The following is a 21,025-nucleotide window of genomic DNA, read 5'->3' on the forward strand; positions in this document are numbered from 1 at the left end:
GAAGCTGGAGGACTTCCTGGCACAGAACCAAGCACCCTGGCATTGCTGCTGCTGGTCTGAAGATGTCTGGTCACCCAGGCTGGGGCCACCTCTGGGGTGGCTTCTCCTCCCCAGCCCCGGTGTGGTTCCTGGACCTCAGAGGAGATGCTGTTGTTCTGCTCCTTGTTCTAATTTTGCTTACCAGATACAATCCTATTCCACTGGATGTTAAAAATCAGTCCAAGTAATTTTTGGAGCAAAAGTCTGATGAAGAAGGTTCAGGGGGGACCTTCTCACTCTGTCCAACCCCCTGACTGGAAGATGGGGCTGGGGGAGTTTGGTCTCTGCTCCCAGAGAACAAGTGGAATTGGCCTCAGGTTGCACTGAGGGATGTTTAGGTCGGATATTAAGAAAACATTTATTCACAGAAAGGGCCAGGGGACCATAAACACCCAAACAGTTCCTGGTGTGGGCAAACTCTGGATTTACCTATCACTGCCATGAAATTTGTCCTCTTTTCCCCTCTCTGATCCATTCCACACAGCATCTCACATTCAGTTCCTTGCTGAGGAGTGAGTGACATTGTCATGGAGCATTGGAATTACAGTAAGTCTTTAGGGATAAATTAAAATTAATGCAGCTCCTAACCCAGGTGTTAGATTTGTCCTTTTCCCTTGTGTAACACTGGTGTAATGAGGAGTGCCCCACACTGTGGACAATTATCCATACTGGAAAGCTTCAGCATGACTCCCAAACAAGGAAAAACAGACTTTAATAATGAAAAGCTTAATGCCCTAAGTTGTACACACAGGGTTTTGCTGCAAGAAGGGACTTGTGGATATTGTCTCCGAGTCTATAGAAACACATAATTCTCTTAAAGCTCCTTTGTTCCTTTGGGTAGCCCGAGCCATGCTGGGTGTGTGTCTCTAATCTTGAAATCTATGAGCTTTAAGGAAAAAATTAAGTTAATTAAAACAGTTTTTACATGTATTGTCAGGTGGTGCTTCTGAGTGTGGGACCAGACAGCCTGGATCCACGATCACTGAAACACAGGAATCTCTTACCATTATCCCCTCCCAAAATCTGCCTAATTTGGACCAGAGCAGTTTGAAACTCTGCTGTTTAGGGAATTAATATCCTATTTCTCAACATAGATGGCAGATCCCAGGGGGGAAATTGGGAGCCATAGGAAGGAGAGGTGGGTGGGAGAGCACATTAAGCAGCCGCCACTCCCACGAATATATTTCCTCCTAGGGAGTTGTTGATGAGATGCTCTGGATTTGCAGGAAGCTTGAGTGCTGCCACTTCTTTTTATCTCCTTCCTGTGTCCTGGCAGAGTTCACCTGACAGTAATTGGTGACAGGTTTGTGTTTTCCTCCAGCTCCCTGGAGCAGAAACTCTCCCTTCCCTTGGCTGCTGGAGGCAAAGTCCTGGGTTCCAAGGGCCTTGGTGGTCAGACCCCTGTGTGGAGCTTGTTGTCCCCCCCATGTACATTCCTCAGCCAGAAGCAACATCTTGTACCACTTCCAAAGTTCATTTGGGCTTCTTTCACCTGACTTTGGTGCTGGGCAGGTCCTTGGTGTTCCAGAACCTGAGAGTTTCCTGTTTTTCCTGTCCCAGGTGGCTGCAGAGCCCAGGTTTGGTGAGCTGGTGTTGCTGCCTGTGGCAGCCACCACAGGCTGGATGTCAGAGCCATAGAAAACATAAGAAAACTGCCAAATGGGGCTTTTTTAGCATTGCTTTACTTGCTCCCTTAAAAATGTCAGGGTTTGGAGTCCTGTCCTTATGTGGACACCTCATCAAGGTGCTGCAGCAAGTTGCCAGCTCTGAAGAACCAAAAGCTGGAAAACAAATGGGCTCTAATAGGGAAAATATCTTCATTAATGTCATTCTATAAAAAAGATTTAATTATTTTGGGGTTTTTTTTCCATGTTGGAGGGAAATGTTTTCCTTCATGCATGGCGCAGATGCCGGTAACGCGTCAATCCTTGAGCTTTGCCTGGAGCTTGGGCACCCCCAGCACAGGAAAGAAGGAAATTGTTTGTGTTTGACTGCAAAAATACAGTAATCTGGGAGGCCCTATGGTAGAGGAAGCAGCTCTAAGTGTCGATTAATTGCTCAGGGTTTGTTTTTAATTTTCCAATCTCTAGTTTTCATTCTTTCCCTGTGCAGCCCGGGAACGCCCCTGTGCTGGGCTGATCCCCAGCATGGGCAGCAGGGAAGGGATTGGGATTGTGCCCCTGTGCCCTGCTCGGGTGAGAGCCCAGCTGCAGAGCTGCCCCAGCCCTGGGGCCCAGCACAGGAAGGAGCTGGAGCTGCTGGAGAGAGTCCAGAGGAGGCACCAGGGTGAGCAGAGGGATGGAGCAGCTCTGCTGGGAGGGAAGGCTGGCACAGCTGGGGTTGTTCACCTGGAGAGAAGACAAGGTGATTGTGGTCTTTCAGTACCTGAAAGCCAGAGAAGGACTTTAGACAAGGGATAGAGTGATAGGGCAATGGGGAATGTCTTCAAACTGAAAGAGAGTGGGTTTAGATTAAATGTCAGAAAGCAATTCCTCCCTGTGAGGGTGCTGAGGCCCTGGCACAGGGTGCCCAGAGAAGCTGTGGCAGCCCCATCCCTGGAATGTCCAAGGCCAGGTTGGACAGAGCTTGGAGCAACCTGGGATAGTGGAAGGTGTCCCTGCCTGTGGCAGGAGTGGGACAGGATGACCTTTAACATCCCTTCCCACCCATGGCTGCATGAAGTCAAATCACTCACTTTGCTCAGCTGCTGTGTCTTTGCAGGCCTCCACAACCTTCCCAGGAGCTGCAAAGGGCAAGTCAGAAATCACAGGAAAACTTCCCCAAGTCTGTTTGCTTGGAGCAGATGGTACTTGTGAGGATAAGGGGAATCTGTCCTGGGAGGGGCTGGCTTGTCCTGAGGCTGTCCCTTCAGTGAGTTCTGCTCTCAGGACATATTTGGGGCTACTATGAGTTCCTTCTTTGCGAATTCCATCCCTAGGATGTTTCAGGCTTGTTCTGCCTCTACCAGCAGTGAGGTGAGCACATGCCATGGAAAAGGGATGCTTTTGGAGAGTAAAACCCACTTGCCCTGGGACTGCTGGCAGGGGCTGCTCCAGGTTGTCCTTAAAGGTAAATGAGTGTAAAAAGGCTGGGAGAGACCTCCTTTCTCCTGGCACAGGAGGACCTGGAACGTGCAGCCCCCATGGGTGAATCCTGGTGGGAAGTGGTGCATCCTCTGAAAACGTGGCTGTGGCCATCCCACCCACCCCAGGATTTCCTTTATCAGGGATCTTTAGGGTAAATTCCTCTGTAACTGAGTCATGCAAAGCTGTCAAATGAGCTGTAAACCCAGTTTGTGTGTGTGTGCCCCCCTGATCCAAAGAGATCCAAAATTCCCCAAGCCCTTTGGCCGCACTTTGGCGAGGGAATGCTCAAGTCCTTCTGTAGCTTTGCACTGCTGGGCTGCATCCTGGTTCCACTGCAGAGGGTTTGGTGCCACCAAAGGCTCATGAACTTGCTTGACGTGTTCAAAATGTGCTTGTGCCAAGCTGTCCCTGTGGGTGGCACGTTCCAGCCTGGCACGCTGCAGCCCTGAGAGCCTCATTCCTTGGCTTGTCCAAACAAAGGCAGGTGGCTGATGTGCTGGGAGAGGGAAGCAGGAGCAATGCTCTGAGCTGGGCCTGAAGGAAACAAACAGGAGGGAGCTGTACCCTTTGTGGGTAGGCCTCCAGAAACAACAAAGTTGTTGGGCAGGGCAGGGGCCTGGGCAGGGCCCAGAGAGAGGTGGGAGCACCTGGAACAGCTCCAACCACTGTGGCAGCTCCTCCATGTGCCCTGGGCAAACAAAGCAGCATCTGCATGGCAGCACCTGAGCCAGCACTGGCAGGAGGCAGCAAGGGGTCAAGAGGCTGGCAGGTTTCTCATGCACCTTTTCTAAGCTCTCAGGAATGTCAGAACCCAGAGCAAAACACGTCTGCATTACGCCCTGACCCCAGCAAGGTGTGGAATCCCCAGGAATGAGCTGGCTTTTCTTCCTGAATGCCCCCCAGGATTCCAGCACAGCATTGGGTCACCTCCCTGCTGCTGTGTCCAGGACTGTTCCATAAGAAGATAGAAGACTAGATATTATGAAAAATTTCTTCCTGCCTGGGGAAATGGTGGAGTCACCATCCCTGGAAGCGTTCCCAAAACGTGTGGATGTGGCACTTGAGGCCATGGGTTAGTGGTGAACTCTCCGGTGCTGGTTGATGGTTGGACTTGGTGATCTCAAAGGGCTTTCCCAAGCCTGAGGATTCCATGGCTCTTGGGAGCAGGGCAGTGAGGATGCTCCCTCATCACACAGAGGTCATCAGCTTGCCTCTGGCAGAGGGATCCTCCAGCCCAGCAGCACAAAGGACAGCCACACCTGGGCTGGGAAGAGCAGGCAGGTGTCACCTCCACAGCCCGGGGACCTCGCTGGTGCCGCAGCACCTTGAGAGGCCGTGGCCTGCTGGCATCCCTGGCTCCAGGCTGGGTGGCTCAGCAGGGTGGTTCCGTGTGCCCGGGGATAAGGCCAGGCTGTGGGACATGCTCCCGTGAAGTGGCTGGTGGTTTGTTTGCTGAGGGAGATAAAGGCCGGCGTGGGCCCGGCCGCACGCGGGGCTGCGGCTCTTGCGCAACCCCGTGAGAACGAAAACAAACCCTCGTCCTTCCTCTTTCCTTCACCCCTGGCATTCACTGGAAATGCTGATGGGCCTGCTTGGTGTTTTTGTGTTTGCTTGGTGCTTTCTTTCTGGCCGAAGTCCATGTCGCCGGGGATTTTTGATTAAGCTTTTTCCTGGAAAGCTCTGCCGTGGAAGAGGAGCGCCCAGAGCAGATCTGGGGCTCTGTGCTGGTGCTTCAGGGGAGGTGGTGGTGGGATGCCCTGACCAGGGCTGAAACAAGGCCATCTCCTGGGGCCAGAAGGAAAACTTCAGCCTGGAAGACAGAGGAAAACTTAGGTGAGACCAAACCATTTGAATATTTTGAAGGTCACAAACCCAGTGGGGAACGCACAAGGGGATCATGGAGTGGTTTGGGTTGTAAGGGACCTTGAATGGTCATCCAAACCAGTCCTCCTGGTGTGAGCGGGGAGCTGGACCTGGGAAAAATTCAGATACCACTGAGGATATGCAGGGAGAGCTGAGTGACACAGTGCCAGGGTGGCATGGCTGCCTGTCACCTGTCCCCACCACGCCCCAGGATGGAGCCAGGTGTTTGCTGAGCTGCTGTGTCACTGTGTGCTGCCTTGGACCATTGTCCTTTCAGTGAGGGGTCTCCATCCAGGGAGCCATGGGGCAGGAAAAGGTCCTCAGCAGCAGAGGAGGTGCTGGAAAAGGGTCTCCTGGGCTGTGAGGACCTTGCAGTGACCCAGAGCCCAGCCAGAAGGGCAGAGCTGGGTGTCACACTGTGGCTCTGTGGGCACAGTGGGTGTTACTTGCAGGGTGCCTTGGCAGCGTGGGGTGTTCAGTGCAGCTTTCTGTGAGAAATCTCACCCTGGGCTTTTTGTAGAATCACAGAACGGTTTGCCTTGAAAAGGACCTTAAAGCCCATCTCTTTCTACATACTGTCAGGGGCAGGGACACCTTCCACTATCCCAGGTTGCGCAAGACCTGTCCAGCTGGCCTTGGACACTTCCAGGGATGGGGCAGCCACACCTTCTCCCCACCCTCACAGGGAGCAATTTTTCCCCACTATGCAATCTATATCTCTTCTCTTTTAGTTTAAAACCCTTTCCCCTTATCCTATTGCTATTTTCTTGCGTAATTTTTTTTCTCTCTCTTTTCTAAGCCCTTGTAAGAGCCAAAAGGCTGCAATAAGGTCTCCCCAAACTTTTTCTTCTCCAGGTGAACACTCCTCTCTCTCTCAGCCTGCTGGTGGCAGCTGCTGCTCTTCCCAGTGCTCTGTTCCTCTGCTCCTGTTCCCTCCAGGCATTGGTGTCCAGCTGTCCTGGAGATGTTCCTGCAGAGAGGAGATGTCCTGGCTCAAGTTGAGTCATGGTACTGTTCATCCCTCTTTCCATCCCAGCTCCTGGAGGGAGCCTTTGTGGGGTGATATGAAGTGTTTAAAGTGAACCTTGGGCAGGTACTCCAGGAGGGTGGGCATGCTGTGGTTGTGGTTGTCTGGACTTTGTGTTAGATGTTCCCCCTGGCCTGTGGCCCTGAGTGGCAGACTGCCTGCTGAGGTTCCTCATGGCACAGGATGACTCCCAGACCCATGGTGCCACCACCAACTCAGGCTGCTTTGAGAGAGCCAAACACCTCCTGCAAACTGGCATCAGGAACCTGGGCTGGTGAGTTTTGTTTCCCAGGGAAAAGGGCCGGTGTTGGTGTCAAGGGGCCTGTGGCCCTGAGTGGCGGCTGCCAGCTGAAATTCCACATGGCGCAGTTTTGTGTTCCCCTTGGGATGCCCTTTGCAGCTGCAGTGTGCCTGGAGCTGTGGGCTTTGTGGTTTTCAGAACCCTAACCCTAGGCAGAGCAGTGAAAGCAGCCATGGTTTAGAGCTGGTTCCAAGGAAAAAGCCGTGGAGGAAGCCATGTTGTGGCAGTTCTGTGTTCCCCTTGGCCAGCTTTTTGCAGTTGCCTGGAGCAACTGGGCTTTGTGGTTTTCAGAACCCTAACACTAGGCAGAGCAGTGAAAGGAGCCTTGGGCTAAGGCTGGTCCAAAGGAGGAAGCTGTGGAGGAAGCCATGGGCTGGTGAGTTTTGTTTCCTAGAGTAAAGGCCACCACTGGTGTTCAGGGGCCTGTGGCCCATCGTGGCCGGCTGCCTGCTGAAATTCCCATGTCTCAGGATGCCTCCCAGACCCAAGCTTCCATCACCAGCAACTGTGGCTCATTTGACAGTGCCAAGTGCCTCCTGCAAACAGACATCAGGAACTTGGGCTGGTGAGTTTTGTTTCCCATGGCCCCTGGGCCCCTCTGGTCACATCCTCCTCCTGGAGCCGTTTCCTCCAGCCCAGCTTCTCCTGACAGGAGCTGTGCTGGATGCCCTGCTTGGACCAAAATAGAACAATGCCTTCCAGGGTTTTCCTTTGAGAGTGTCCTGTGGGAGAGCACATGGGAGGGACTCAAAGGGACGATGTGCTCCCCTCCCATCCGGGCACGCTGGGCCAGGCCCTTGATAAGGGTGGGTGAAAGGCAAGGTTTGCCAGAAGGGTTGGTGTGAAGGGCGTGAGAGGGGGGAGCACACAGGGCTCCCTTGAATCCCACCACACCAGGGACCACTCAGGAGGAGCAGTCAGCAGAGCCCATGAGAATGTGCTGTCCCTGCCAGCCTGCTGCAGCTGGAGCAGCTCTTACCCTGGCCACCTCCTGCTCTGGGCACCTCTGTCTTCTGCTCTGAGCCCTGGCTGGGCTGTAGAGCAGGGACTCCAGCAAACACAGTCAGCTTGGACTGGGTCTGACCTGGTCCTTGGAGCTGGAGAAGGGAAGCCTGGGAGATGGAGAATCTCCTGATGTCCTGGTTAGAGGCAGGACCTCACCAACAGGTATTGCCATGGGCAGGGTGAGTTACAAGAGCCCTGGCACAAGGTGTGTGGGGTCTGGTGTTCCCAGCCTGGTGTGGAGGGAGTAGGCAGGAGCTGGGCACTGGCCATGTCCCTGGGTGTGCTGTGCCCTTGTCCCCAGGCAGTGCTGTCTGTCCCACCTGGCTGAGCCACATGCCTCCCTCCTGCACCTGGCGAGACCCAGTTTGCCAGCAGGATCCTGTAGCTGGAGCAGGAGACACACTGAGCTGGAGATCTTCCCAGAAAGCAGGGCACAACCCCCACGGGTTGGTAGCTTGTGCTGGAGCTGTCACATCCTCGTGGTTCCTATCTCTGGGTGTTGTAGATCGTGTTTCTCTGACCTCAGGTGCTCTCCTGGCTCTGCTTGTTTGGTGAGGAGTGAAGGTTGGGAGGAAGGCTGGTGCCTGCTGGTGGCTCAGGTTCTGCTCTGCTCACAAGGATGTTTCTGTCTCTCCTCAGGCTCTGAGGGCCCCCATGTCCTTACTGAGCCCAGCTTGGGAGGGGAGTTACATTGGCAGTGCTGGGTGACCTTGGTGTTTACAGCTCTCCCACCTTTATTTTGGCAAAAGACAGGTCCTGGCAACCCTGCTGGCAGTGGGGCACCTTGTGCCTGCAGCAGGAATGGGAAGGTTGGCATGCAAAGCCAGGAGAATGGGATGGTCAAGCATGATAACTAGAAGCAGCTCCCTTCTTGTTTTCCAGGAGTCTTTCCAGCTGCTCCCTCAAGTTGGTGCCAGCCTGGCCATGTCCCAGACATTCCCTGTTGCCCAGGCTCTTGCTGTGGGTCGGGACTGAGTGTTCTGAAGATGTCTGTCTGCTCCAGGAAAACCCTCAGGGCTGAGCCGTGGCTGTGCTGCTCCTCTGCAAGAGGCAGCACATGGTGGCCTCTATCCCTGTGCTGGGCAGGACAGGGAGGGACGAGCCCCACGCCTGTTCCTGGCACTGCACATCCCTTGGCACGCAGGATAGCCCTCCCATGGGCTGGAGCAACCAGCAGCCCCTGGCAGGGCTGTGCCCTGGCCGTGGTGGGTGCTGCTGGGCAAGCACAGGGAGCGTGAGCCCTGGGGGCATGACCCAGCTCCTGCTGGGGATCAGGCTGGGGATCAGGCCGGGTCAGGTGTCCAGCTGCAGCAGCTGGGTTGATGCAATGAGCCTGTTCCTGCTCGGCAGGGAATGTTGCTCACCTGCCCGGGGAGGTACACGTGCTCCATGGCTTGGCACCGCCTGCCAAGCCTTAATCTCCGTTGTTTGACAGCTGGAGTGCTGCTGACGTCAATGCCATGGCTCAGGGGGCTTTTGGGGAAGAATGGGCAAGTCTCCACACACGTGGGCTTAGCAGGAAAACATCGCTCTGAAACCACAGCGGGAGAGCAGGCACAAGGAGAAGGAGGAGCTGCAGAAAGGCCGAGGGGTGCAGTGCCAAGGGACGCCGCTCCTCTGCTGACTCACAGCCCGCTCTGCCTGGCTGGGCACCATCACTGATGCAGGAAAATGCCACCCTGTGTGTCCAGCTTGCTGGGAATCGCTGCTGGATTCCCTTCCCCACCCATGCCTAGGGTCTGTGCGTGCCCTGGAAGCATCAGGCCTGCCCTTCTGATCCCATGGGGCCAGCTGGGACCACTGCCATGGGAAGCTGGATGTTGTCCGTGCTGCTGGGTGACAGCTGCTCTCCTCTCATCCTTGTCTCAAGGCCTAGGGAAGAGGTGTACCCCTCCCTTCACCCTATTGTCATTAAAGAGGCTGCTTGTCCCTGTCTGGACTGGGCCAGCTTTGGACATTACTGTCCTGCCTCAAGGGAACATTTCAGGATGCTGCTTGGAAGCCATGCCCATGTCACTTTTGGCTTTGGTCAACTCAGCTCTGCTGCTCTCCTCCTGAAGGAAATAGGTCCTGTGAATAGGTTATGGGAACAACACCCTGTGTCTCCTATGGACTGATCCTGCCTCCAGGAACCCGCAGGTATCCAGGGTGATCCATGTGGTACTCAGTGGTCTGCGGAATGCTGACCATTGTTGTTTCTCCTTGCAGGGGTGGTCCAGGTCCAGCTTCCTTGTGTCTGTCTTGCAAAGCCTCACTTATCTTTGGAGCCTGGGTAAAGCTCTGGAGAGTCTTGGCATGGATATCATTGCTGCTTCCACTTGTGACCTTTAGCAACACATCCTGATGGGAATTGTTGTCCAAGCTGGAAATCCTGTCTGTTCTGCTGCAAGACTCCTGCTCCCCAAGCAGCTCGAGGTCTTTGGCCAAGCAGTCAACCCTTCCTGCAGGGAAATCACTCTTGTCCTGTGGCACGGGGCAGCCACCCCTGGCACAGGCTGCTCCACTCCCTGGGCTGGGCTGCTCCACTTTAACATCCTTAAAAATATTTTATATTAAAAAAAAAAAAAGAGGCAGCAACCCAGGGAGTGAGGAGACAAAAGAAGAGGAAGTCAGGAGTTATCACAAGTAGCTCTGAAGGGATTTTTTTTCCTGGCTTAGAAAGCAACTGTGCTGAAGCTCAACCTGGGTCATACCTGGGAAGTGGAAAACCCTGAAAGCCATTCCAGGTCCTGAGCAGAAAGCCAGGAGGGTCAAAGAAGCCTGTAAACAACCCACTTCTCAAATGTAAGCTGTTTTCTTTTGCCCCCCCATGCCTGTCAGCCCTGAGAACCTGAGTAACACTGGAGTAAATTACTCGACATCTTGTCTTAGGTTGCCTTTGGTTATGCTTGCACCACTGGCATGTGGCTGTGTTGCTTCCTGAGCACACATTTTTGAGGCCTTGGAAACTGAAAGTTGGATGATATCCGCCAGGCAAGGGTTTTTTCAGGTCTCCGGGGAAATATCGACCATGGCTTGGTCCAGAGGAGGGGAAGCAGCACAAGTTGTGCCATGGTGAGTTTTTCTGGAGAAAGCTGGATTCCTCACTGCAATTAGTCAAATGCTGTGATTCAGCCCTCTCCCAGTAAATGAGGCATCCAAAAGTATGCAGGGAGTTTCTCTTCCTTGAAATTCTGCTCCAGAGGGTACATGTGGGCTGTATAACACAAGTTTTCCGTCCTAGAGATAAAAATTGAACTTGATTACCCCAAAAGCCTCCTTTGATCACTTTTCTTAAATGAACATCCTGTGTGTATGACCTTATCTTCTTGCCCACTTTGACTCAGGGTGCAGTGGCAAACCCCACTATTTTCTAGCTGATATTCCAACTATATTTTCTGTCTAAAATTCCAGCCAAGACTTCATGTGTGCATGTTTCTGTAGCTGGGGGGCGTGGGACAGGCTCTGCAGCCCAGCCCAGGCTTTGGAGACCCAGGATCACTTCTGACCATGCCAAAGGCAGTTTGAATATCAAAATAATTAACAAATCAGAGGAAATTACCATGAGCATGCCAGAAGCTTCCCTACAACCTCAGCTGGGAAGACTTAGGAGAAGTTTTGTGTGCATCTTTAGCAAGATGAGGCTGAGGAGGAGATGTGGTGTCTTGGTTAGAAATATTAATAAAAAGTGTTGCTTTTTCCTACAGACCTGACCTACTGCTCCAATGACCCTGGTACTGGCACATGCTGTGGTTTTAGCCATGACTTACAAAATTTTGCTCACCTGAAGCATCAGGGAAGAAGAGACAGGGAACTGAGTGATTGCATGGAAAAGATGCAGCCCGGTGGCACAAGTGTGAGGGGTCAAAGTGGGGCAGGGAATCCCTGATTCCTTTCTTCTCTGGAATCCCTGAACCCCCTTGTCCATTAAAAAGTGGGATCTGTGTTTCAGGTTTTCTTTAGGATCATCTTTGTAACCTCTGTGAGTGCTGTGGGGGTTGAGTTGTTGCTGGTGCAGCTGGGTTTGCAGAGGCTGAGGGGATCCTGAGCTGTTCCCTCTCCAAAACACCCCTGGGTTTGAGCTAACCCTACACCTTCCCCAGGAGGGGCTGCCAGCCTTGGATCATTGCATGGGAGGGAGAGTCACCTAATCGCTTCCACAGCATCTCATCAGGATTTGGCTTTCTCTCTGAGCCACAGTGGCAGATGCCATCTCCCTGGTGGTCAAGGACCAGGGGTCCCAAACCCCTCTTTGAAACACTGGTGGTGCAAAACCATCGGCATAGGCTCGGCTCAGCTTCCTAAAGAGCTCCCATGGTTTCACTGGCCCCAGGAGCCAGGGATTGTCTGCCTGAGAGATGGTTCCTGTGGGCTCCTTACAATCAAAAATCACATGTTTTCCATAGAAGAAAGGTTGTGAAAAGCTGACGTCTGAGAATCCAGGTGTTTTGGTTTGCTGCCACCCACCTTGGTCACAGGGCTCCCTCTGGGCAAAGCCTGGCCAGGCTGGGTCAGTCTCTGCCGTGACCTGGCAGATTCCAGTGGTTTTGCAACACACAACTCCTTTTTCTTTTTCTTTCTCTTTCCTCTGTGGGAAGAGCAGGGCTGGTGCTGAGAACTCAGCCCCAGAACTCAGAAAGGCTGAGCCCAGCCTTTCTGCTCGTGGCTTCCTCCATTTTGGACAGCTTGGATGTGGAACACAGAATCCCAGACTGGTTTAGGTTGGACAGAACCTTAAAGCTCATCTCATTCCACCCCCTGCCATGGGCAGGACACCTTCCACCATCCCAGGATGCTCCAAGCTCTGTCCAACCTGGCCTTGGACACTTCCAGGGATGGGGCAGCCACAGCTGCTCTGGGCAGCCTGGGATATGTTTATGGAGAGATCCCCTTGAATGAATTGCAAAGGGCTCTGGGATAATTCAGCTCCCAAGAAATGGAGGGAAGAGATAAGGAAACATCCCAAGGAGGGAGAGATCAGGAGGATTTTCCCATCTTTTGCTGCCTGGACCACTGAGTGTTGCAGGTCCTTGGTGCTGACATGGGGGTCACAGGGAAAGAGAGGCAGAGCTGTGGGATAGTAGAGGAGAAAAGTAATGTACATAAACACCAGACTCTTAGAACCCAGGCTTCTTAGCCTTTCTAGTAACTCAAACTCAGCTCGGTGCTCATCCATTTCTGCAAAGCAGGGGCTGACGTTTCCCTGACCCTTCACTTCTGAGAAATGGCCTTTCCTGTTCACTGAGTTCACCAGACAGAACATCCGGATCCGTGGCTGGTTGTGTGGTTTTGGGGGGTTTTTTGCTAGCAAAGAATGTTTTGGTAGGAATTGTCTTACTCTATAAAACCTCTTCAGCCCTAAATCCAGCAGCTTTCAGAGAAAAATCAGAAGATGTGGGTGAAGCTTCCCCCCGCCACTCTACCCACCTCCCTGCACATTTCCTAAATCCATGAAACTGGATGGAGGAGGCTGTTCCTTACTTTCAAAAATGCAAGGCTCAGGCTGGTTGTGCCAGACTCTTGGCCAGCCTGGTTTCTGTGAGCATGAAAGACCTCAGTGAGAAGCTCTCCCCACCACATCAGCTGATATGAAACGGGTGGAGGAGGCTGTTCCTTACTCTCAAGGCTCAGGTTGGTTGTGGCAGACTCTTGGCCAGCCTGGTTTCTGTGAGCATGAAAGACCTCAGTGAGAAGCTCTCCCCACCACATCAGCTGATATGAAAACCTGCTTCTGGAAAAGGACTTTCTTCCTGCCTTTGAAAAGCCAACTGCAGGATGTTCCTGGTGGAGCCGGAATATTTTCCAAGGGCTAAATAATTATGTTTAATTAGTTTTCATTAAGGTGATGCCAATCCACCCTTCTCTTTGGAAACCCAGCTTCTGAAAGGGCTTGGAAACAATGAAGCAGGGGAAATATTGTACCTGTCCCTCACTCATTCCATCTGTCATGGAAAAGAACCACCACACTCCCAAACTCTTTGGGAAAAGGGACCAACAGATTGCACATTAGATGTCCATCCCTCCCTGGTCATGGGAAGCTGTGGAATGTCCTGCTGAGGGGCACAGGGGTTTCCCCTCTGCACAGCCAGCTGGGGCAGTGGGTCCTTGCTCCTCACTGGCACAGGACTGAGTCACTGGTTTCCATTTCACAGAACCATGTCCCATCTGGAGCATTAAACCCTGGAATCACAGAAAGGTTTGGGTGGGAAGGGACCTGTCCTTTCTGTTCCATTGTGGATGTGGAACACAGAATCCCAGACTGGCTTAGGTTGGACAGAACCTTAAAGCTCATCTCATTTCACCCCCTGCCATGGGCAGGGACACCTTCCACTATCCCAGGTTGCTCCAACCCCTGTCCAACCTGGCCTTGGATGCTTGCAGGGATGGGGCAGCCACAGCTTCTTTAGAAACCCACTCCTCTGCTTGTATCTATGGTGTTTGATCAAAAAATGGTTTCCTCAAGTTCTGCCTCTCATTGGTCTCATTTCTGGTGTTTTCCATTGAGCTCAAGTGCAACACATTCCCATTTAAAGAATTGAATCTGGGAGCAAAACCTGTCTGGATGTTCTTTTCCCTGTGTGGACACTTGCTTTGGGCTTTTCTCTGCTGAAATCATTGATTTTCTTCCTGAATCCTTCCCAAGGAGAACCCTTCCTACAAGAGTTCCTTGTACACATGGAAAGGTGGGAGAAAACAGAGCCCACCACCCAGATGTCTCCAGTCCTCCAGCTGTGCTACCCATGCAGCTGCCTCCTTGCTCCTGATCCAAGCCCCAGCAGTGGCAGGGGACATTCCTAGTCCAGAGGATGCCATACCAGCATTCCAGTCAGCCTTTTCAAAATAATTGCCAAGGAAGAGCACACACCTTCTGTTTGAATCCATCGAGTGTCGTGTTTACCTTTCCTCTTGGACACTGCAGGAGAATGTCCCGGTATCACCTGGCCCAAGAAAAAGGGAATTATGCATGAAGGCTTGAAAAATCCCCTGTCCTGGCACTTTTCTGAGTTGAAGAGGTGCCAGCAGCCCAGGTGAGAATTCCTGGGATGGGGATTGCGAAAGGTTAAAAACATCTGAGACTTGGCACTGTGTGATGGGGACAGCTCTGCCCTGAGGAGCTGCAGGTCTGCTTTCCCTCTTTGCACCCCACACCTGTGGGGCTTGCCCTGTGCCATAAGGTTCTGCTCCTGTGAATTGTGGTGTTGTCCAGCAAGTAGAAAGGGACTCGGTGCTGCAGAGGGAAATGTTGGCCTGGGAACCCATCAGAGACACCTTGTGCTCCTGGACAGCATGGCAGGAGCAGGAGAGGGGCTGGAATTCCCTGGGTATGTTGTGCAAAGAATGATAAATTGCTTCTTAAAGGACCTCACCATATAAAAACTGAGTGTGGTACGTTGTTGTGCAAAGAATGATAAATTGCTTCTTAAAGGACCTCACCATATAAAAACTGAGTGTGTTAAATCAAACCCCACATCACACTCCAGATCTTACATCCTCACCATTCCTGTGGATTGATTCCCAGGAACCAATCCTACGAAGATTCCCAGGAATGCTTCCAGAACCAAGCTGGCAGTCAAAGCACAGCATTCTGCACACTCCATGTGATGGGGGGGCTTGGAGCAACCCGGTCTAGTGGAAGATGTTCCTCCTGCCCATGGCAGGGCTTTGGAACGAGTTGGTCTTTAAGGTCCCATCCAACCCAAACCATCCTGGGATTCTATGCAGTGGTTCTATGATCTGCCTGCAGCAACCCCAGGGAACTGCAGCTGTCCCAAACTCTCCGTATGGAGCATCTTTGGACTGTGCCAAAGGTAGCTGGGACACTCCACACTCCAGTGTGTCCCCAGCAAGGTTGTCCCTTCCCTGTGAGAGAGCACTGCCACGCCCTGGCATGCCCTGGAATGTGTCCACGGGCTCTGGGAGGAGAATCACCCCCGTGGGTGCTGTGGGAGATGTGCAGCCCCTGCTTTGGCACTGGTGCCCTCCTCACAATGAGGGTCACAACCTTCTGCTCTCCTTCTTCCTGGGAATCTGGGTGCTGAAGGTGATGTTCCCGAGGCTGGTCCCTCCAGGAGAGACGTGGGCTGTCGCTCAGTGCTCCGTGAGTGGCTCTGCTCTTATCTCTGGTGCTGCAGAACAAGGAGTCCCGGGCTGGTGTCCAGCTGGGGGTGCCAGCAGCTCTGGACAGGCTGTTCACAGAATGATTCCTCCCGCTTCGGTGCTGCCACGCTCTTGTGAAATGTCCTGGCTGTATCAGGGATCAGGGCTGGCTCTGAGGCTGGAGGCAGGGAAAGGCTGGTTGCCTGGGGAGCAAAGACAGCACCAAATCCTGCTCTTTCAACCCCTCTGTGCCCGTGACCTGCGAGGAGGATGCCCCGTGTCCTACATCAATAGTTATTTCCCCAAGGATCTGTCTCTAGACCATGGCAGGGCACTGCTCCATGAAAACCCAGAAACTTTGTCCATCTGGATGGCACCAACTGCATTCAAGTGCCAGAGAGATGCTAGCTTGTCCCCACCTCTCTGATGGGTTCTCACCACACCAGGCTCTGATCTTTCCCCTCTAGGTTCCTCCTAGCCCCAGGTTTGCATCATATCCTTGGCATCTCTTCTGGGAGTTTTCCTGCCTGACAGGACAGGTTGATGTGCCTGTCCTTGGGTCCTCCCCAGCATTTTGGAGGGGCAGCAACTGCAGCACCAGCAACCTCTGCAGGAGTTAATTTTCCTTAATTTGGGTGAGTAAGGAACCTGCTTCCTGATGCATGGATGGACCAGGCAAGATCTGCGCTGCTGTTTGTGGCAGCAGAGGGAAACTGGCTGAGTCTTAATTCCCCGTGGCATCTTCCCATCCCTCTGCTGCTGCTCTCTTTGTGCTCAGACTAGGTTTGAGTAGGCATTGTTCATCTGAGAGGAAACCTCCTGGTGGGACTGGAAAAGGAGATGAGTCTCCAGGTGCCTACAGCCTTCTGTTGACATCAAGAGCCCACAGAGAGGGCAGCTTGGATCCCTGGAAGACCCCAAAAACCAGAGCCTCTGGGGATGGGAGGAGGTACAGCCTGAGTCATGAGAGAGAGGAACTGCTGCTGTGCTCCACCTATTTCAGTTATGTTCCACCCCCTGCCCCGCTCGCTCTAGAAGGGGAGCAGGCAACAAACGATGAGTCAGGCATTGTCCAGAGGGTCTCCAGGGGACAAACATCATGCTATCATCTTTCCTTGGCTATCTCCTCAACAACTGCATCCTACAGCTGGCCTGGCGGCTTCTCCTCCTGTTTTGTTGCTTCCTCCTGGCTGCAGACTGCTGTCGCTGGAAGGGGAAGTGTCGACGGTGCCTCTCAGTCTATTCTACCTAAATTTAAACCATTATTTTTGTCTTTCCAGGCTCATTGTGTTTTAAATTTGGAATAAAGAAGTCACATGAGGAAAGCTTGTTTTCTGATGTTTGGTGCCTTGGTGATGAGGACTTCGGGCTGGGACAGCCCAGCCTTGCCACTGAGTGTCCTGTGAGGGACAGGGTTGTGTTTCCTACAGACATTTCCCAAAGGAGCAGGGAGGAGGCAGGGGCAGGATGGGATGTCCCATTTCTCTTCCCAGTTGAGTGTTTCCAGTCAAGAGGCTCCTTCAGCAGCATGTCAGCACAGAGATAACAGAGGTGGGCACATTTCAGGAAGCAGTTCCCAGAAGTGGGCTGACATTTCTCACTGGTGTGACCTGGGCTGAGGGGTGAATTGCAGAAGAAGCAAAAGCAAAGCCAGAGGTCAAATACAGGAATGGGAATTGAGGAAATGATTTCTTGCTGAAATTATTGAACTCGTGTGGATGAAAAGACATTGAAGATGTCTTTGGGTGTGAGTCAGAGTTTTTCCCAACATGGTGCTGAGGGGGGCACTGGGCTGTGGGGTTCCTGGTGCCCCTGGGTGCCTGGGATGCTGGAGTCTGGGTGAATGGAGTGAGGACTTTGGTGGTTCCTCACCAAAAGAAGGGCAGTGCTTGGGATGGGATGGCTGGGCAGCCCCACTGAAATCACCCCACAGGCTGTTTGTAAAGAGCTCAACTGGCCCCAAAAAGTGTGGTCGTGTCCTTGCAGCTTCCCATTGTTCTGGCTAGAGAGTGCCTACCCCTGCCAAGTGAAGCCAATTCTCCTTAACTCCAGCTCACGGGGAGATCTGAAGAAGGGAGGGAGCTGAAGGACGACTGTGCAATTCCAAATGCTGCCCAAACTCCCCCCGTGGCCTCTACCACCCCACCCCTATGACAGCAGTGCGTGGTCCTCCCTTCAGGTGAGTAGCTCGGGGGAGTTTCTTCTCTAAAGAACAGCAAGTCCTGTCCCTCTCCTTTTGCTCAGGATGTGAGGAAACTTTAAAATGCCACTTCCAGGGGAAAACAGGCAGCTTGCTCCATGAGCTGGCAGCTCTTGAAATGATTGATTTTGGGAGAGCTTCAGGGGACCACCATTGACCACATCCATTTACACAGGGATGTATCTCCCCTTACAGCTCTGTGCTGGCCTGTCAAAGAGAGCTGGGGTGGGGTCTCTGCCCAATATGGATCCAGCTGGTGGGATCTCAGCCGTGCCTTTTGCTCTGGAATTCAAACCTTATGACAGATCCTTCATCTGACTGTCAGCTGTCAGATACAGACGAGGAACACAATGTTCCTGATTCAAAACAACTTCTAAGGTAAGTCAAGTCAAGCCCATCAGGAAGACGGTTGCTCAAAGGAGTTCTGGGTGGGCGTGCTTCATCATGGTGTCAGAACAATTTGCTGATTTTCCTGCAGAAATAAACATCTGCCTCATTTTTTAGGGTGAGGCTGAGCAGCCGTGGCAGAGGCTGAGGAGTCACTCAGTCACCCTCTCAGTCACCTGGCGGGTGGCTCTGAAGTGGCTCAGGTGGAGTGTGAAGGCAAGATGTGTGTCATGGGAGCTGGCAGCTCCTCGCCACACCTGCTCCTTGCTCCAGGCTCCCTCCTGGTGTGACCCGGGTCCGTGCTGTCCTCGGAGCAGCTGGGAACAGTCAGGATCCCCTGCTGGCACTGCAGTGCTGGCACCCCGAGCAGGGACTGTGGGCTGGGGTTGGTCCCAGGATGTGGCTCCTTCCACCAGCCCAGCACAGTCAGGGGGACATGAGGTGTGGGGTGGTCTGGGAGCTGAAGCACCATCTCCATCAGGATGGTGGATCATGGAATCACACAATGGTTTGGGAAGGGACATTAAAGCCATCCAGTCCCACTCCCTGCCATAGGCAGGGACACCTTCCACTATCCCAGACTGCTCCAAGCCCCATCCAGCCTGGCCTTGGACACTTCCAGGGATGGGGCAGCCACAGCAGCTCTGGGAAATCTGTGCAGGAGCCTCAGCACCCTCACAGGGAAGGATTTCTCCCCAGTACCTCATCCAGCCCTGCCCTCTCTCAGTTCCAAGCTGTTCCCGCTTGTCCCATCTCCTGAAGGAGAAGAGGAAAGAAAGGATCCTCTTTCCAACACGTTTGACTGGAATACTTTGATTTTTTTTCCGTTTGTGTTAAAAAGTGTTTCAAAAGAGGAAGGAAAAAAGGGACACCTTTTGTTTCAAACCCAAAGCTTTTCACAATCATTTAGAATGTGGGGGGGGATGAGGGGAGGAAGATGTTTCAGAGTCCTCAGCCCATTTTTGAGAGGAAACAGCAGCAGATTATTTTGCTCAGAAATGATTGTTTAGGAATGTGAGCTAATCACATAGTGCTAAAAAAGGCATGATCTAAAGGAAATGTTTTGAAATTGTGAAAGGGTAACGCTGCAGCCAACCTGAGACTGCAGCTTTCTTCTGCTGATGAAGCTTTTCAAGAACAGAGTTTTTGTCCGGATTGGAGACGAGAGGGGTGGGAGGTTCCTTGAGTTCTCCAGGTATGAGAAACCTGAGACTACAACAAAGCAGCACTCAGATTTCTCAGCTCTTACCTGTTTTCCTTCCATTTCTCTATGGAAAACTGACAGGGGTTTTGGCTTCTCTCCAGGGCTCCTCCTGTGCCCTGGACGTGGGTGCACAGGGATTTGCTCCCACCCAGCCCACAGGGGAGATGCAAAGAGGCCTCCTCCTCCTGCCAGGTAGAAACCAAGAGCTATAAAAACCATCCCCAGGTTACTTATTCTGTGATATGTCACATTTCAAAACTGTTTTTCTCCTAATTTATTTGCCTTCCCCCAAGGTCTTATGGCTCCTCAGTCCAGAACACATCCCACTGTCTTCCCCTCCATTTTCCACCTATTAAAATAGGTGTCTCCATGAGCTGTGCCCATGGGGACTGCTTGGATGGCTCTCCATCCCCCTGGATGGGATGGTTGGATGGCTCTCCTCTGCTCCTGCATGTGGATCCATGGATCCCTCCTGCTGAAGTGGGAAGGACCAGAGAAGGATGGAAACTGTGATGGGACGACTCCTGTGTTTATCAGCAGAAAAAAAATGTCATTTCCATTGGAAAATATTTCAAGGTGTTGCGGCCTTTCAAGATGAAACAAAATCTTTCCTTGCAAGATGTCGATTCCAGCCATTGTTCCAGTTGGACTTGCCTGTTCCAAGGAAAACAAATTTCACTTGCAATGGCTCATGCCGATAGCAGCTCAAAATCAGCTCTTCCCTGCCCGCACTCAGGGCTTGGAGAGGCTCTTGCGATCCAAAAAACCTTCTCACTGTTTTGATTCCAGCTTCTCCAAACTGAAAGTTTCCAGCACCTTTTGTACGGCGGACATTGCAGTTTTCCATCCTGCCCTGGGCAACGCCCGGCTCTCCTCTCGGAATGACGCCCGGGATGGAGCCAGAGCTGCCAGCACCAAGCCATGGCCAAGCCTTCACCCTAATTTCGGTGTTTGAGCTGCTAAATCTCAGTGCTGGAGGGAACCCCATGAGAAGAGACACCCTCCAAAGGTGATTTGTGTGGGGATGTAGAGACCTCGTAGCAGCGGTCAGTTTTTCCTCTTTGGAAAACGTCAGAGGAGGAATAAAGAGATCCAGCTGCTCTGGGCATTCAGGAATGGGTCTGTCCAACCTGATTGCCAGCTGGGCTCTACTAAACCCGTGTCAGCAGGGCTTGGAGGCTGCCAAACCTCGGCGCCTTGCTCGGAGCCAAGCAGAGCAGGGTTAATGGCTTTGTCCTGGGGTGTGCTGACGAGTTTGCTGCCTGAAATCCAGCCTGGCTGGTGCAGGGGGGTGACCCTTCCCTGGTGACAGCCAAACCATGCGGTGACACCCCACAGCATCGGGGAGATCTGTGAGATTTCAAGCCAAACAAGGAGTTTTTATGAAACTTCTGAGCAGTTGAAAAACAAAATGGGAAAGAAAAAAAAAAAGAAAAGAGATGATTACACAACTTTGTTGGCACTCCTGTTGCCATCATCGTTAAAAAAGTCAATATATAGTATAATAAAAATATTTTGCTGCCTATTAGTGGAGACTGAAGCATTTTCCTTGCAAACACATAACTCTCATTCCATATTTAACAATACCCAGAGCTTCAGGACTTGCAGCAGTGTGAGTGCAGAGCCAGAGATATTAGGACTGAGATGTGCTGAAGTCACTCTCGCTTATCCTCTTTTTATTGAATTTAGCCTTTTTTTCCAGAGGGAAGCCTACAAGCATCCAAAGTTTGTGGTTTTACTGTCCTCAGAACGGCTTCAGGAGGGATCAGATCAGAGCTGTGATCTTCGCACAGTGCTTGGACCAGCTTCTGTCATGTAATGGGGTAAGAGCCATTAA

The 21,025-nt window shown here is 52.4% G+C and overlaps 1 long non-coding RNA gene across 1 annotated transcript; it reads left to right on the forward strand.

Annotated features, from left to right (window-relative positions):
- The first annotated feature begins 17,485 nt into the window (after positions 1-17,485).
- Positions 17,486-21,025, forward strand: LOC120496463. The gene is made up of 4 exons (XR_005626305.1): positions 17,486-17,576; positions 17,793-17,975; positions 19,978-20,197; positions 20,891-21,025. It is a non-coding gene; the product is annotated as an uncharacterized LOC120496463 (long non-coding RNA).

Source organism: Passer montanus, unplaced genomic scaffold, assembly GCF_014805655.1.
Source record: "Passer montanus isolate IOZ18808 unplaced genomic scaffold, ASM1480565v1 scaffold115, whole genome shotgun sequence".
In the NCBI taxonomy this organism is placed as follows: Eukaryota; Metazoa; Chordata; class Aves; order Passeriformes; family Passeridae; genus Passer; species Passer montanus.